The sequence below is a fragment of the Halictus rubicundus genome, chromosome 18, assembly GCF_050948215.1.
Source record: "Halictus rubicundus isolate RS-2024b chromosome 18, iyHalRubi1_principal, whole genome shotgun sequence".
NCBI lineage: Eukaryota > Metazoa > Arthropoda > Insecta > Hymenoptera > Halictidae > Halictus > Halictus rubicundus.
The window spans coordinates 2,357,203-2,371,332 of NC_135166.1; positions in this window are offsets into that span (position 1 = coordinate 2,357,203).

Consider the following 14,130-nt stretch of genomic DNA (forward strand, 5'->3'; position numbering starts at 1 on the left):
AATTTTCGAAAATTTCGGAAAATTGAACTTTTGTGTTAGGAGAACATGATATCGAAGGAGGTGGCACGAAATTTTCAGTAGTATAAGTCAACGACAGGTCGGACGTTCGAAATTTTCCGAAAATTGTTCATTTTATTAGGAGAATATGATATAGAAAGAGGTGGCACGAAATTCAGTAATGTAAGTCAGGGAAAAGTCGGACATTCAGGAAAAATTGAGGGTTTAATCATTTATACGCAGTCTTTTCTTTTAATTGTCTTTATTTATTCATTGTTAATTGTTACATGATTGTGTTAAAATACAATGTAAGTCTTTACATGTAAGATACATTGCGCGTCGGTAACCGTGTTATCGCATATGGTAACGTCCAGTAACTTAAGGTGTTCTCTGTAGAAGTATAGATGAGGTATAGTAGCAGACCAGGCTTCGGTAATAATGGCAATCTTCGATGTAGTTTCGAGAGAATGCGTCGTCGAAAACCATGAGTAAAATTCGTCGTTAAACTGCGAAGAAAACGTTTTTAATACAGTTCTTGTTAATACGCCTAAATTCGTAAAAGTTCGGTAACATTGGGCTCAATATCGAAATGGTACACGAGGGCTTAGAAGAAATGCCCATAAGATGCAATGTCTGTAGCGATCTTAAGTCTATGTAAATGGAATAATAATTACCGATTGTGGGTGAAGAAGCGAGTGAGTAATCAAGTCGTCGCGTCACATCCACCGAGCTGTCTCGAACTCGAGTGTATTGCATTAATGTAGATTAATGTAAATTTATTCATCCGCATCGACGAGTCAAACGTTGACCAACTGGAAAAAAAACGGTGACGAGTGAGTCTATAGGCGAAAATTTCCGGGGAAAATACTAAAAATCTGTCGATGCGGCTGAAATGGTAACACGGCCATTTGACATCGATGTCGACGTGAAGCGTGTCAGATATTCGAATAAATAAATATTAAATACTGCAGGGGAAGTGCGCAAAAATATCGATCCGGTTTTTGCGATTGTACTCGTGCGAAAAGCTCGCATTGTCGCCAATCACATCGTGGCAAGACAACGAACACAAATAGAATCATCGATACAAATTACACGCATAACTTTTAAACCATCGAATTCCTCACATTAAGACATGGACTTTCAGAATTTCCTCGCGAAAATCTACAGGATTACAAGAGGTTTGATGTTAGATTCCGATTTACTGCCCTCGAAAGGTTAATATTAAGAGCGGTGATTCTCCTTGAACAGTGGATGACTTCGAGGTTTTTAATGCACGACTAATGATCATGAATCTTGCCCCAACGAACGACAGAGGTTATAAAGCAGGCGAGTGGACGTGATTCCGATACTTCTGTGGTGAACATAAATTTCGGCTCTGGCGAAATCGATTCGTCGTTGGAGAGCCATTTGGTGCGCGACGCCGAATGGAAACGAGAACATGTGCTGGTGCATTTTATAAAAGATGAGTACAATTATACGACTAGGTCGGTCGTAGAATTCTCGTAAAGTTTTATCTTCCACCGACGCGGCTAGTTATCGAGCATCCTCTTCTTTTATCCTCGCGCCTTACGTTTGCTACAAATTCAATTCAGCTGCTTGAATAAAAATTCGTTTTCTGTTCCTACATACTATAAGACGCTTTTACTTCTGACAGTAACTTGGTGTATTTACTGAAGGTACGAAATTATGAATATGACGCTATTGGTTTTATTCAAATGCAAAAATCGATACTACCGCATTTTTTAACTGCATTAATTTTCTAGCTGTCTGTTTATTACAATTCAGTGCTTATAAAAAGATTCGATATTTTATCTTACAGCTCTTTGAAGCTCGACAAGGAAACTTGCAAGCACCGTCGTAAGATGGCGTGACCATTCGCATTCTGAAATTTTAGGACAATCATTTGAATTACTTGCTAGATGAAAAAAGATATTCGAGAAAAGAGAAACGAACCTTATGATCCCCGCAGTTTCCGAAATTGAACGTTCTTGGTCTCAGCGTCGACAGTGAGACGTAATTTCCTTCGTTGCCGGAGCACCTGATATAAAATTCGTGACCGATCGAACGTCGTAATTCCTTCTGCTACATCATCCGCGATAAAATTCGCTGCGGACGTGTGTCGATCAACGTCTCAAATTCGTTTTTGGTCGCAATCAAACACGTGGACGATAACCGCGGTCGTTAAATCGTTTGTGGGAACAATGCCGACTGGAGCGATCCTTTATGAACCTTAAAATGGTCGTCGGGGAGCCGAAAGAACCGATTCTTCAGAAATACTTTCATGCCATACTACTGATCACGTACCGTGAAAATCTCGTTTAAAAATCACTACTGAAAATAGGCGTTCGAGGTCTCAAATTAAAGCTGGAAGAATGTAATTTTAGATAGGTAAGATGAGAATTGTTTGTGTCAGCGAAATCACACCGAAATTTCGAAAAAAACAATTTACAGAAATCGGCAAAAAAACGGCAATTTTCGAGTCGCGTTTTCGATATGTTTCCGACGGAATTTCTGAGCGTTCGAGGTCTTAAATTAAAGCTAGAAGAATGTACTTTGAGATAGGTAAGATAAGAATTGTTTGTAACCCCGAAATCATACCGAAATTTCGATAAAAACAATTCACAGAAATTAGCAAAAAATCGGCAATTTTCGAATTGCATTTTCGATACATTCCCGACGGAATTTCTGAGCGTTCGAGGTCTCAAATTAAAGCTAGAAGAATGCACTATAAGATGGGTATACTAAGAATTGTTCGTGACCCCGAAATCACACCGAAATTTCGATAAAAACAGTTTACAGAAATTGGCAAAAAATCGGCAATTTTCGAATCGCATTTTCGATACATTCCCGACGGAATTTCTGAGCATTCGAGGTCTCAAATTAAAGCTAGAGGAATAGAGTTTGAGATAGGTAAGATAAGAATTGCCTGCGACCGCGAAATCAGATTGAAATTTTAAGATGAAAATCATCCGAGCACAAGGGACGTATAAACAGTCGGTTCGCGAGAGGTAGACAAACGAAAAGGGAGAAAAATTACGTGGTTGCTCGTCCTACTCCCTAAAGGTACGGTCTGCGAAGTTTCTTCTGGGTCGTCGGTTATCACGACTCCTCCTCAAAGTCTATGGGAGGTATATATCCGTCGCCGAGGGTCATAGTGCATGGAAACACACAGGCGGTGTCATGTGAACGCGATTTAAACCCCTGAAAATACTGCTTAGAGCTCGGGGCAGTTCCAATTAATCCGCCACGTTGTACGCGATATTAGTTGGATGTTGACAGTGGGCTCGATAAAATCTCTCGACAGCTTCAAGCTAGTCCACTTATTATTCATTACACTTTCAGGTACAGCCAGTTTCACCGGCTAGAACCTGCTCCTTCCACACAGCGAACGGTGTTTGAGCTAGAAGACCTGTCGCCCGATCTGCGTGCGTAATTCGTCCGCGCAACGGTGAATTTCTGCGCTTCGGGCAAATTCATGCTATTAAACAATTGGTTGCAAACAAATAACTGACCGTAACGGATAGCGGTTCATGAACGACTGGGTAGAAAAAATACACGCACGAAAAAACAAAATAACGAGAAACAGCAGCATTCGCATTATGGCGGACACACACCGCGCGGATTCCACGGGCACGCACAACGCACCCGCAAATCGCTTACATGCAAATACGCCGAGCTGCTTCGAGCACAATTTCGCTTCGAAATCTTTTCAACACATCCTACGCGGACAAAAGCATCTCCGGCATTCACAAGTTGAACATTTATTCCATGGCACCGACGATTCTAATATTTTAATTTCGAACCACGTCCAATTTTGTCGGACAGTGGAATTGATTAATTTCTAGAGAAATGTATAAAAATTTATTTGATTTAAAAATATGTATTTGCTGTTGCCTATTTCCAATTCACAAGCATCGGTAGTTCACGAAGAAAGTAACGAATGTGTGTAACTAGGCTTTCATAGGAAAAATTCATTGTTTGAATCCTCAATTCATACAAGCAAGAAAAAATGATTTTCAGAATCAGCCGTTCCGTATGTGCTACAGATTTATTGTCAAGCATTTTCATAAATTCGCTTTACCTCGGAAACATTTTATCCGTTTTTGAGAAAGCAATCGATGGAATAAGTTCGCTCGGTAGAAAAAGAGCGGTGGGTCACCTATCACGGCAAACATCGATTGGAAAGTTAGCCACAGTAGAAATGGAGTTTCTTGAACCCTAAAAGTTGCTGCCCGGCAAACAAAATCCTTCTCCTGGTCCCTGATAACGCTCGACGTCCGAGGGATTTCGAGCTGTTCCGAAATAGGTCAGTCCTAGCAGTCGAACATTATTTACTTACTCTGAATCAACAATCATTAGAAAATTGTCCTCTCGCCAGCTGTGCTACTGATTTATCACTAGCTTCACCAAGAGAGCACCGAGGAAAATGTGAAACACAGAACCTACATATTTTCTTAATTACTCTCAAACAACAATTACCATTTAACCCTTAGCACTCGAACGGCGACTGTAAGGCGCCACTAAAAATTGATGTATCGTTATTCAAAATATTTTTTACATTATTAAATTTGTGTGTATTTAATAAATTACTAAACATTTCAGTGTTGCAGGAGTAAATTGCGCCATTTTCGTATGTATAACACGAAAAAAAAATATATATATATATAGAAGGGCAATATTGTAGGTCGGAAGAAATGTTTCGTTTTGAAGTTGAAATAGCTTCGAGTGCAAAGGGTTAATTCGTCAACTAGAATAACAATTGAAACGGAGGGTCCTCTTCCGAATCCGAACAGTGCAACGGCTGTACCGTAGTCCCCGAATCGATTTTCGCGATCGATGGATCGATCGATGGGAATGTCACCGAACTCGGTGTTCCGTCGGCTAATAAGTACGATCCGAAGATAATAAAACGGAATAAAAGTCAGTGGAGGTCGTATTGGGAGCACCGGCATACGTCGACCGGGCGGTTCACTTTATTGTCTCCGCTTAAACAATGAATTGTAGTGGTTATTCGCGGCGGAGGTGTGAGGCGGGGTGGCGTGGGGGATGAGACAGGTGTGACACGGTGGGTGGGGTGCAACGCTGACACAAGCACCACAGTGCTCAAACGAGAAGCACCCTCTGTCTCGCCGCTTCCTACCACTTGCACGCTTACCGACGCCATTCACCAACAATACCGAAACCGTCAACACTCTTCGGGGGCAGCTTCCTTATGCACGTATACGTCGCGCGACATCTTTCCCGCTCGCTGGTATTCAACGCGCGTATCGGAAGCCTGGCTCAGCCACTTCCAGACACATCGGAATTAACGCGGTGATTTCGAGGGCCGGGAGTTCTTGGTTCGTCGGGGCTGGCTCTTCCCCCACTCCAACGGCTCCGACGATTTCCAACCGGTTTCCCAGCATTTTTCCATCGAGAATTCACCGTATCGGGGTTCCGCCGAAAATTATGGCCGTATTGTTTCGCTGTTACGATCTTACGGCGATGCACGGTATATTTTGATCCGCGTGCGTCATTTTATACCCATCAGGGTTGCCTCTACAAATATCGAACAGATTTAGTTAGAGAATTGTAGGAATATGTTGAACTCCTACGTCTCAGGTGTGACGTATCGGGTGAAGTGATTGACACCGATTTCACTAAAATACTTTATCTTAGTTCGACGTCTCAAGCTACAATTCGATATTCGCGGTCTCGACAACTAACTCGCTCGCGACTCTCGCTCAACTGAACCTGCTCCGGTACGAAGAACAAAAACGTTACGAAGAACAAAAACGTTACGAAGAACAAAAACGTTACGACGAACAAAAACGTTCCTTCGAAAAGCAAAACGCTATCGACGCGGCTCAGCGTCTCACACCACACATAGTCGCATTTACAATCATACATCCTGACTCAGTCACACTCACATCCCTACAGAATCGTGGAAAATTGTTTAAATTAAAATTGAGGACGGGATGTCACGGTGCCGAACCGCTGCGAAGCGTATTTACCGAGTTATTGGCCAATAATGGCCAGGTGTATTGCTCCGGTGGTGGCTTTTCCACGAAAATCTATAACAAACCCGTAGATTGTAATAACATTTCTGTTGGAACAGTATTGCAATCTAAAGTCGGATATAATGTAACGTTCATGTGTAACAATAAATAATATATTATTTGCGACAGCTGCCACACGCGTTTCGCGCTCCCCGCGGTGGCGTTGAAGTCGATTTTCTGTCAAGGTATTCAGCGGTTCCGTCGTTTTTTCTTCGTTTCATGCGCGGACCGAAAATTTGTCCCTTTCATCCGGCGTTTCTCGCTTTTCCGAAATGGTTCCAGTGCTCGGCCGGCAGTCTCGAGATTCGGCACCCTGTGATTTTCCTCCTTTTTCTTGAAAGTGAAAAACGCGCTGCAGGCTACGTATTTTCGCTGGTTGCGGGCGGCCGAGTAAAAAATGCCGGTCCCGCTAAACACTTTGACAGAGGAGCTGCACTACCGCGAAGCGCGGAAACTGCGAATGCAACGGTGCACGGGCGGAAGCGGTTTCGAGCACACTGTGCAATAATTACATCTTCATAGTATGCTGATCAATTGCTTTTCTCGCGACCAGTTACTTAACCCTCGTTTAACCTTCTCGATATGTGTCGCCAGGGCCTCGTCGATAAACGTCGCGGAATTGTCTTTGGAAACTTTCGAAACTTTTTTTAATTGTGTAGATTCCTGCTAAATTGGACAGATAATCCGCTAAGACTAATAACGTGTCGGTTAACGACTAATAGATCGTTCAACGGGAACGGTGAATGTTCTATCGAGCGGTTCAAACGAAAAAGAAACGGCGCTTAACCTTCGACGATGAAGTTTGATAAGAATGGAGCAACATCAATCGACTGGAACTGTCTGTGTCGTTTCCCTTTCCGGTTCAACAGCAACTTAAAAACTTTAGCTCTGAAAGGAAGATGCTCTCCGCGGTAACCACGTTTTCATTGACTGGGGAACGTGCAAGAAAAGATCGAGGAGAACGAAGGCGCAGCACAAAGGAGAAAAACGATCCAACTACTGAGACGATTCGCAGACGCCCCGTTTCCTCGCTAATTCGACGCTGATTCTTTCAATTGATCTAACGAATTTTAATGCTGATTTACGCTTACTGCGGATTTTTGTGCAAATATAAAAATTGTCTGCACTGATTGCAAAATACCGAAGCTAAATAGAAAATTCCTTTTCCTAATAATTTTTATAAATCGAAAACACTTACCCTGTTAAGCAATATTCTTGCCCTGGGCGTGCACAGAACTGCGGGCACGAAGCCACGCCCCTCGGGCCACGAAGCCACGCCCCTGCGGGTAACACTGCACGGATTTGTCAGACGCACTGTCACAGCTACGTGACGACTGTGCTATGGCCCATCCCCACTCCATTAAGTCACTTGCCCTTAGCTGTGCCCTTGCCCGCTGACAGGCAGTGTTGCCAGCTGTGGCCTGTGGTATTCATTCTTTTTTCTATTGTCGTAGCATTACTATTAATTCTCCTTATTATCGTTACCGATAACATCTGCGTTCTAAAATCGAACAATTCATTTACAACAACCCAACGGGATATTTTTACGGTCCAAAGTGTGAAGGGTCTTCATTCGCTTTTTGCCGAAGGTGTCCCTCTTTTTTCCGCCATTGTGTGTACATACACAAACAAGCGGTCGCATTCTTTCGCGGTAATTCCAGAAAGTGAGCCGAGCTAAATGGATTGCGATGTCTTGCGGTCCTTTGCGCCATTTAAAATGAATGAACGTGTCAGATGGATTTATGTGGAGTTTTAAAAGCTGCCTTTGCCGAGGGTATCGCCGAGTCCTTGCACCGGTCGCCGCGTCCCTTAAAGAAATAATCCTGCAAATAAAATTGCACCGACCCTTCTTAAAGCCGACACTGGTTTTACGCGAGTGTTTATTGTTTGACCTGACCCCGGGGGCCAATCGCTACACAGATCTGACATCGAGGAGTACCGAGAAATCGGGATTCGACACACTTAACAATAATTTTACAATAATTTTAGTGCCATCTCTCACGGGTCCTGATATTTTTCATTCGAGATTATCGCAATTCTAGTGACGCGTCCATCTATCCAAGAAATTTAATTTAATTTAGTTTCTTTTAAAAAATTTTTTTAATTTCTACAAATTTGCTAAGTAGTGAACCCAGTTTAAGTAACCGAGGCTTTATTGTTAGCATTTAGAATGGGCATATTTCGACTGAAACTCGGCCCGCTTTAAAACTCTCGGGCCGAACGTGTTGAAATAAAGACGCTACTCAGTTGTTAGTAGTGCGAGCATGAACCAGCAGTGATTGTTTCTTGGCCCCTAACGCGAGACGGTAACGAATAGCGTCGGTTGAGAAGGAGCGCGATAACTTCCATTCGTCGGCGTTAATTTCCGTCAAATTAGCAGCTCTAATACATCAAGTGGAATGATGAAAGAGCCGGAAGCGCAATCAACGTGCTCGCGCGTTCAGTTTACCAAGGTTCGCCTCTTTCTTTTCCGCTGCGGATCCTTTTTTTTTCCACAATCAACACGTGCCCTCTTCTTCTTCTTCTTCGCGTGCTTCTTTTTACACCTGCTCCGCCGCATTGTTTTGCGAAACTTCTGCGAGACCGCCGCAGTTACGCTCAAAGAAACGAACGACAAACGCGTGGGAATCCCTCGGAGAAGTTCTCCTCCCCCTCCCCGCGATGCTTTGCTCGTCCTCATTTGAATCTTCCTACCCTCTGTTCAATATTTATCATTTCGTTAATTGCTCTCTTCGTAAACCGTCGCGTCGCCTTTCGTTCGCGCGACACCGGCAAACACGTCGCGCGCTGAACATGTCACTTAACGAAATTATACCGAATTCATTCCGGACTTTACCTCCATAAAATCACCACTAACGTTTCCCCGGCTAAAAATTATTTCAGTTAAAAATATTTTTCTAACAATGTCGGGCTCCATCCGGCGATCGAGGATTTCGAGTATTTTCTTTTCCGCGGTCTCGAGATGCGACAATTGATCATTGTTTGGGCGATACTCGGTGCTCATTATCGGCGGTCTCTTTTAATTAAAAGCGGCCTCCTCTCGACGGGACACGAGTGATTTCAACAATCGTTCGGGAGGTCGTTTCCCCCCGGTCGAGCACCGTGCTTCGCGGGATCTATTTCTAAATTTTCTTTCGGTCGTATTTCGACTGTGATCAGTTTGAAAAACTCTTGTCACGACTCGGTAATCAATGGCAATCTCCTTCCCTTTGTCTCGCATTAACAAGCTACATCCGCATAAAGTAGTCTTGGCTCAGTCATAAGTCGGACAGAAACTCACCTCGACAAATCTCTGATGGACTTTGAAATCTTCGTTCGAATTTGCTCGTGGACCGTTGTTCCTACATTTTGATGAACGGCGTGCAGTCGAAGAATTTGTTAGGTATGAAATTTGCTACGATTAATTGTTACAACTATTAGTTCACTCGGAAGAAACGCTCAAGAACCACGGGTTCGCCCGCAGTTAATTAGGGGAACGATTAATATCAACTCAAAATCAATCTTGATCGACGGCTGTGTGCACGCGAGAGATCGATTATTAATTTAATTTTCGGATCGAAACCCTTCGTATCGATTCTGCGTCGAATCAAACGCTTACCCGAACTTCCTAATTAAAGCCGCAAATTACCCGGCACGGACAAAGCACACTGTCGGATGTGTTACATGCTGGCACACGACCAAGAATTAAAATCCACGGGGGCACTAATTAACGTGGATCGGATGTAATTACCGATGCCACAGCCAAGTATCATTCTCGAGTTTTCGTGTCTCGAGTATTTCGCGGAAACATCGAGACGTCTTGCGGCCGCGCGAGTGAACCGCGAATTTACACTGGCTTTTGCGATCAGCGTTCATTAACAATTACACGACGAACGCGTCAGTGATAAAAACTCCTGTACAGTTTAATAATTTTCTCGGAAAACTCGATTGAAAAATATATCCACTTACCTTCGCTGATTTTCTTCATATGCGCAGTGATTTCTCGATATATGTCGCCTAGGTCTGTATCGTAAAGGTCGCGGAATTATCCCCACTACTGCGGGGTATACCCCGTGAGTGACTACGTCTCCTGGACGATACATGACGCTGACAAGGCCCGCGTTGTTGACATATATCGAGAATTCCCGTGCTGCTGACATATATCGAGAAGGAAGTTGTTGATAAGAATAAATTTAATGAATTTCCCGGCGTAAATTCTGTTTAGCGTGACAGAGGTTGAAACTGCTTAAAGGCGGGCGCACCTCCGAACCGTTTAGGGCCGGCACGATAAGAACATCAAACCGGACGAAGTTGGCAAACTCGCGGGGGAAACCTCGAATCGCCACAAATCATTGTAATTTCGTGCAGTGACTTTAAAAGTTAAATTAGATTTCAACCTAAACGGGCAACGAATTTGCTCACGTGGTCGGTTGCAGCCGCCGCCAGCGAGGAAAGATACTCGTCGAGTTATTACCGTCATAATCTACCGGTACTAAAAGTAACTTGGCCTTCGGCTGGCCTCGAAATAGGTGTTACGAATGGACACGTACTACGTGTCGTTACCTTCGGCGACGATTCTCAACGGATGCATTCACATGCATCGCTGAATGCATTTTATTGCAGTTCCGAAAGTTCGTTCGACCGGCTTAACATTCCTTTCGCGACTCGGTTTTTCCACCAACGAGCACTTATTAAACGGACCAAGTTTGACGCGCGCGCGCGACACTTATCATCTGCCGAGCAATTTTCTCGAAGGATCATCAAAAGATTAATCCTCGGGACCGGCCATCGTCGTATTTCGGACGAAGAAGCGTCGTCTTGTATCGGAATAAAATACAAATGTTTATCTGTCTTACCTTTCGAATGTGGTCCCACCAGCTCGGACGATTGTTTCTACTCGAAACTGACGATGAAAATTATTAAATTAACAATTATTTAAATATTAAATTTAGTTGAATTTACTGTAGAGTTACACTGCAAGCAAATTGTTCAGTTCGAATTAAAACAGGAGACGTCAAAGAATGTCTTTCAAGACATTGATACTGTAACTGACATAAATACTGTAATTGATGTTCGATAAAAGACGCGAGCCTTGGAAAATCTCCTGAAAAACACCGTAAAACAAGGGGGTAGTTGCGTGGCGAGGAAATGTGGGGCAATAAACGACAGGTGACGACAGGTTATTTCTTTCGCCGTTTATTTGAATTCGCCGTCAATAAATTAGCACTTATCGTTGGAAATCATACGAGAACCGAGAGACGATAAGAATGAAAAAAGTTCGTGACCTCTGTAAATCCCGTAATTAATTAATAAATACAAAATCAGCTTATAAAAAATGCACGGTGACGCGCGCGCGGATGTCGCGGTCGCCGTCCCCCTCCCCCTTCCCCACCTAGCTCTGTGTGTCTCTGTTATTATTATTATTCTTATGTACATCGTGTCTCGCATCGAATTAGCAAACATCGGAAGAAGAGATAGACTAGACCGCTAAGTAGATACTTTTAATCGTGTTTCACTAGCGATTTAGCTACCCTCTAGACGCTATGTTTCGTAAGATTTCTGCTCGCGACGGTCGTGCTCCCCGCCTATAGTAAATCAAGATCAAGATCACCGTCTCCAAAACCGAAAAATCCCCAGACGCACGCATAGACGCTCGCGAGAAACGCTGATCTCTCTCTCTCAAAAAAAAAAAAAAAAAACAATCTCTCATCTCCGCGTGTCACTTCGCGATTACAGCTGTATCGTGTACATGTGTGTTTGTGTGTGTGTGTGGGCACGTGTACGCGTGTATGTATGTGTGTCTACCGTTAGAACGAATCAGATTTACTTTTTTTTACATCGAATGCGACTTAATTCCCCAGCTAATAAAATCACTATCGTGTCTATACGTACTCTTTATAAACTCGTTATCAATTAACATTTTTCTTTTCACACACGTTCTCCTCTCTTCTTCTGCTCTACCCCCCCCTCTCTCTCTCTCTCTCTCTCTCTCTCTCTGTCTGTCTCTCTCTTTCTCTCCTCTCTCCGTTTCATTCACATACACTCATACACGCACAGGCACACACGCAAAACATTCGATCTCTCTCATCGTTCGCCCGACGCATTCTCTAATGTTTACTCTCGATGGAACGGATAAGCTATAGCGTTATCGTTAATTCGTGTATATCATATAATAAACATTTTCGCTAATTTATTTTCGCTAAAACTGTCGAACCTTCTCGAGTACAGTCATTGTTCGGTGCCCGCCGACGAGAGAGCACCAGCCGCCTTCGTGATTACAGCGAAACGGAGCATTTATTTTATTTTATTTTATTTTGTTTTTATTTTATTTTTTTTTTTTTTGTTTTCTTATCACCTAAAACGCGCCTCGAAATCAAGATGACGTGTGCAACGCGGACCTTGTCGAAGAAAGACCTAAGTAAGAGGATCGTAGTTATGGAAGCAGCCTGTATCGATCGGATCCCCGTAGATCGGCACCTCGGATCGGATCGGATCGGATCACCGAGAAACGATTTGTTTTCGTTAACCTTGCAGCCGAGCGCTCCGTTCTGAACTGCGTTCGATAAACTGTACGAAAGAGCGCGAACGAATGCGTCCCTCGGGAACGAAGAAGAAACGTTCCCTGCTCCCGTCGGATCGGTAGTAATGAAGATAGAACATGCATCTTAATTGCTATAAAAATCTCTGACACCCGCTCTCGTCAGCGTGTTCGATCGTGATATCGCTCTTTCGAACTGGTTACGCGTGCATCTTTTATGTACAAATGAATGCAACGATCCGGAGTGCTCGAATTATCTGTTCGATAATCGTCCTCTCTCGACATATTTCATTTTTACTGTCTGTTCTTGCTTTCTCTGCTTTCTTTCTTTCTTTCTTTCTTTCTCTCTGTCGCTCTCTATCTCTCCCTCACTTTGCCCCTCATTCCCGATTACCGGTACGCTCGCGTCACCATAAATCGCGTCTACCATTATACACTATACAAAAGATGTACATAAGATCCAACGGTGTGATATAGCAATCGTTATTATGTATATTTATAAGATCTGTATAAGTCTAATTGTTTTGGCAAAGATTCGGGTCAATATAAAACATCGTTTAGGTTTTCTATGCGCGTTGTTATGTACATACAAAAACTTTGTTAAACTTTCAACGTTCGCGTCGTGGCATTGTAGAATATACACATATACATGGGGTTTTTTTTTACCATCGTTGTCGAAGAACTGGGTGGTTGCATCGCGACGATGGGGATTGTCGATCGTGTACTAGTTTTTTTTTTTTTTATTTGTTTATGTAGCTCTCCGTAATGAGACGTTCACGCTAGAGAAATCAGGCGAAACTGATTCGGACCGTCGGTCGTCCCACAGAGTTGGATAAAGTAATGCGTTTCCTTGTACTTTTACGCGTTTCGGTTGAACTTCACCTCCTGGGACCAAAAACTTGACGCTTCTTTTTATATGATCCTGTAGATCTTGGCAAGAACATGCCGAAAATCGAAGTTTCAATGCGAGGAATTCACTATTTTAAACGTCATGCGTGCTAAAAGTTGAGCGATTTTAAGCGTTTTCGTTAGGTAAGGGCGCCCCGTCATGCTGGTGCGTGCTCGACGTCGCGTTTGACGAGCGGAAGCACAACTTCGTGGTCGAAGCGGCCGCATAACTTTTGAACCAGCGAATTCCTCGCGTTGAAACTTCGATTTTTTGGCATCTTCTCGTCAAGATCTACAGAATGAGATTTAGAAAAGTGCGAAATTGTTGGTCCCAGAAACCGAAGCTTGGTCTTTTTCAGCGAAATAGCGTAGGAAAAAATGTTGCGCGAGGATCCGTGGTCCAGTGAAAGCATGATCGACGCCGGATTGAAGAGCTTCCGAACAGTTTCGATACTTACGTCAGCGAGCAAGTCGATGCCGGATTTCTCCCGTCACTATTTTACCCAACTCTGTAGCAAGCGTCGCGCGCTGAAACATTAACGCAAGAACGTTCAGCGGACTGGCAAACAAAATATAGAGCCCTGCGCGTGGATATCTGAAATCATGGGACACGCACTTATCAAACTAGCTTCTCCGCGCTTATCAGGCGAGATTAGGTTCGCGCTAAACGCTCGGTTCGCTCGTCGTACG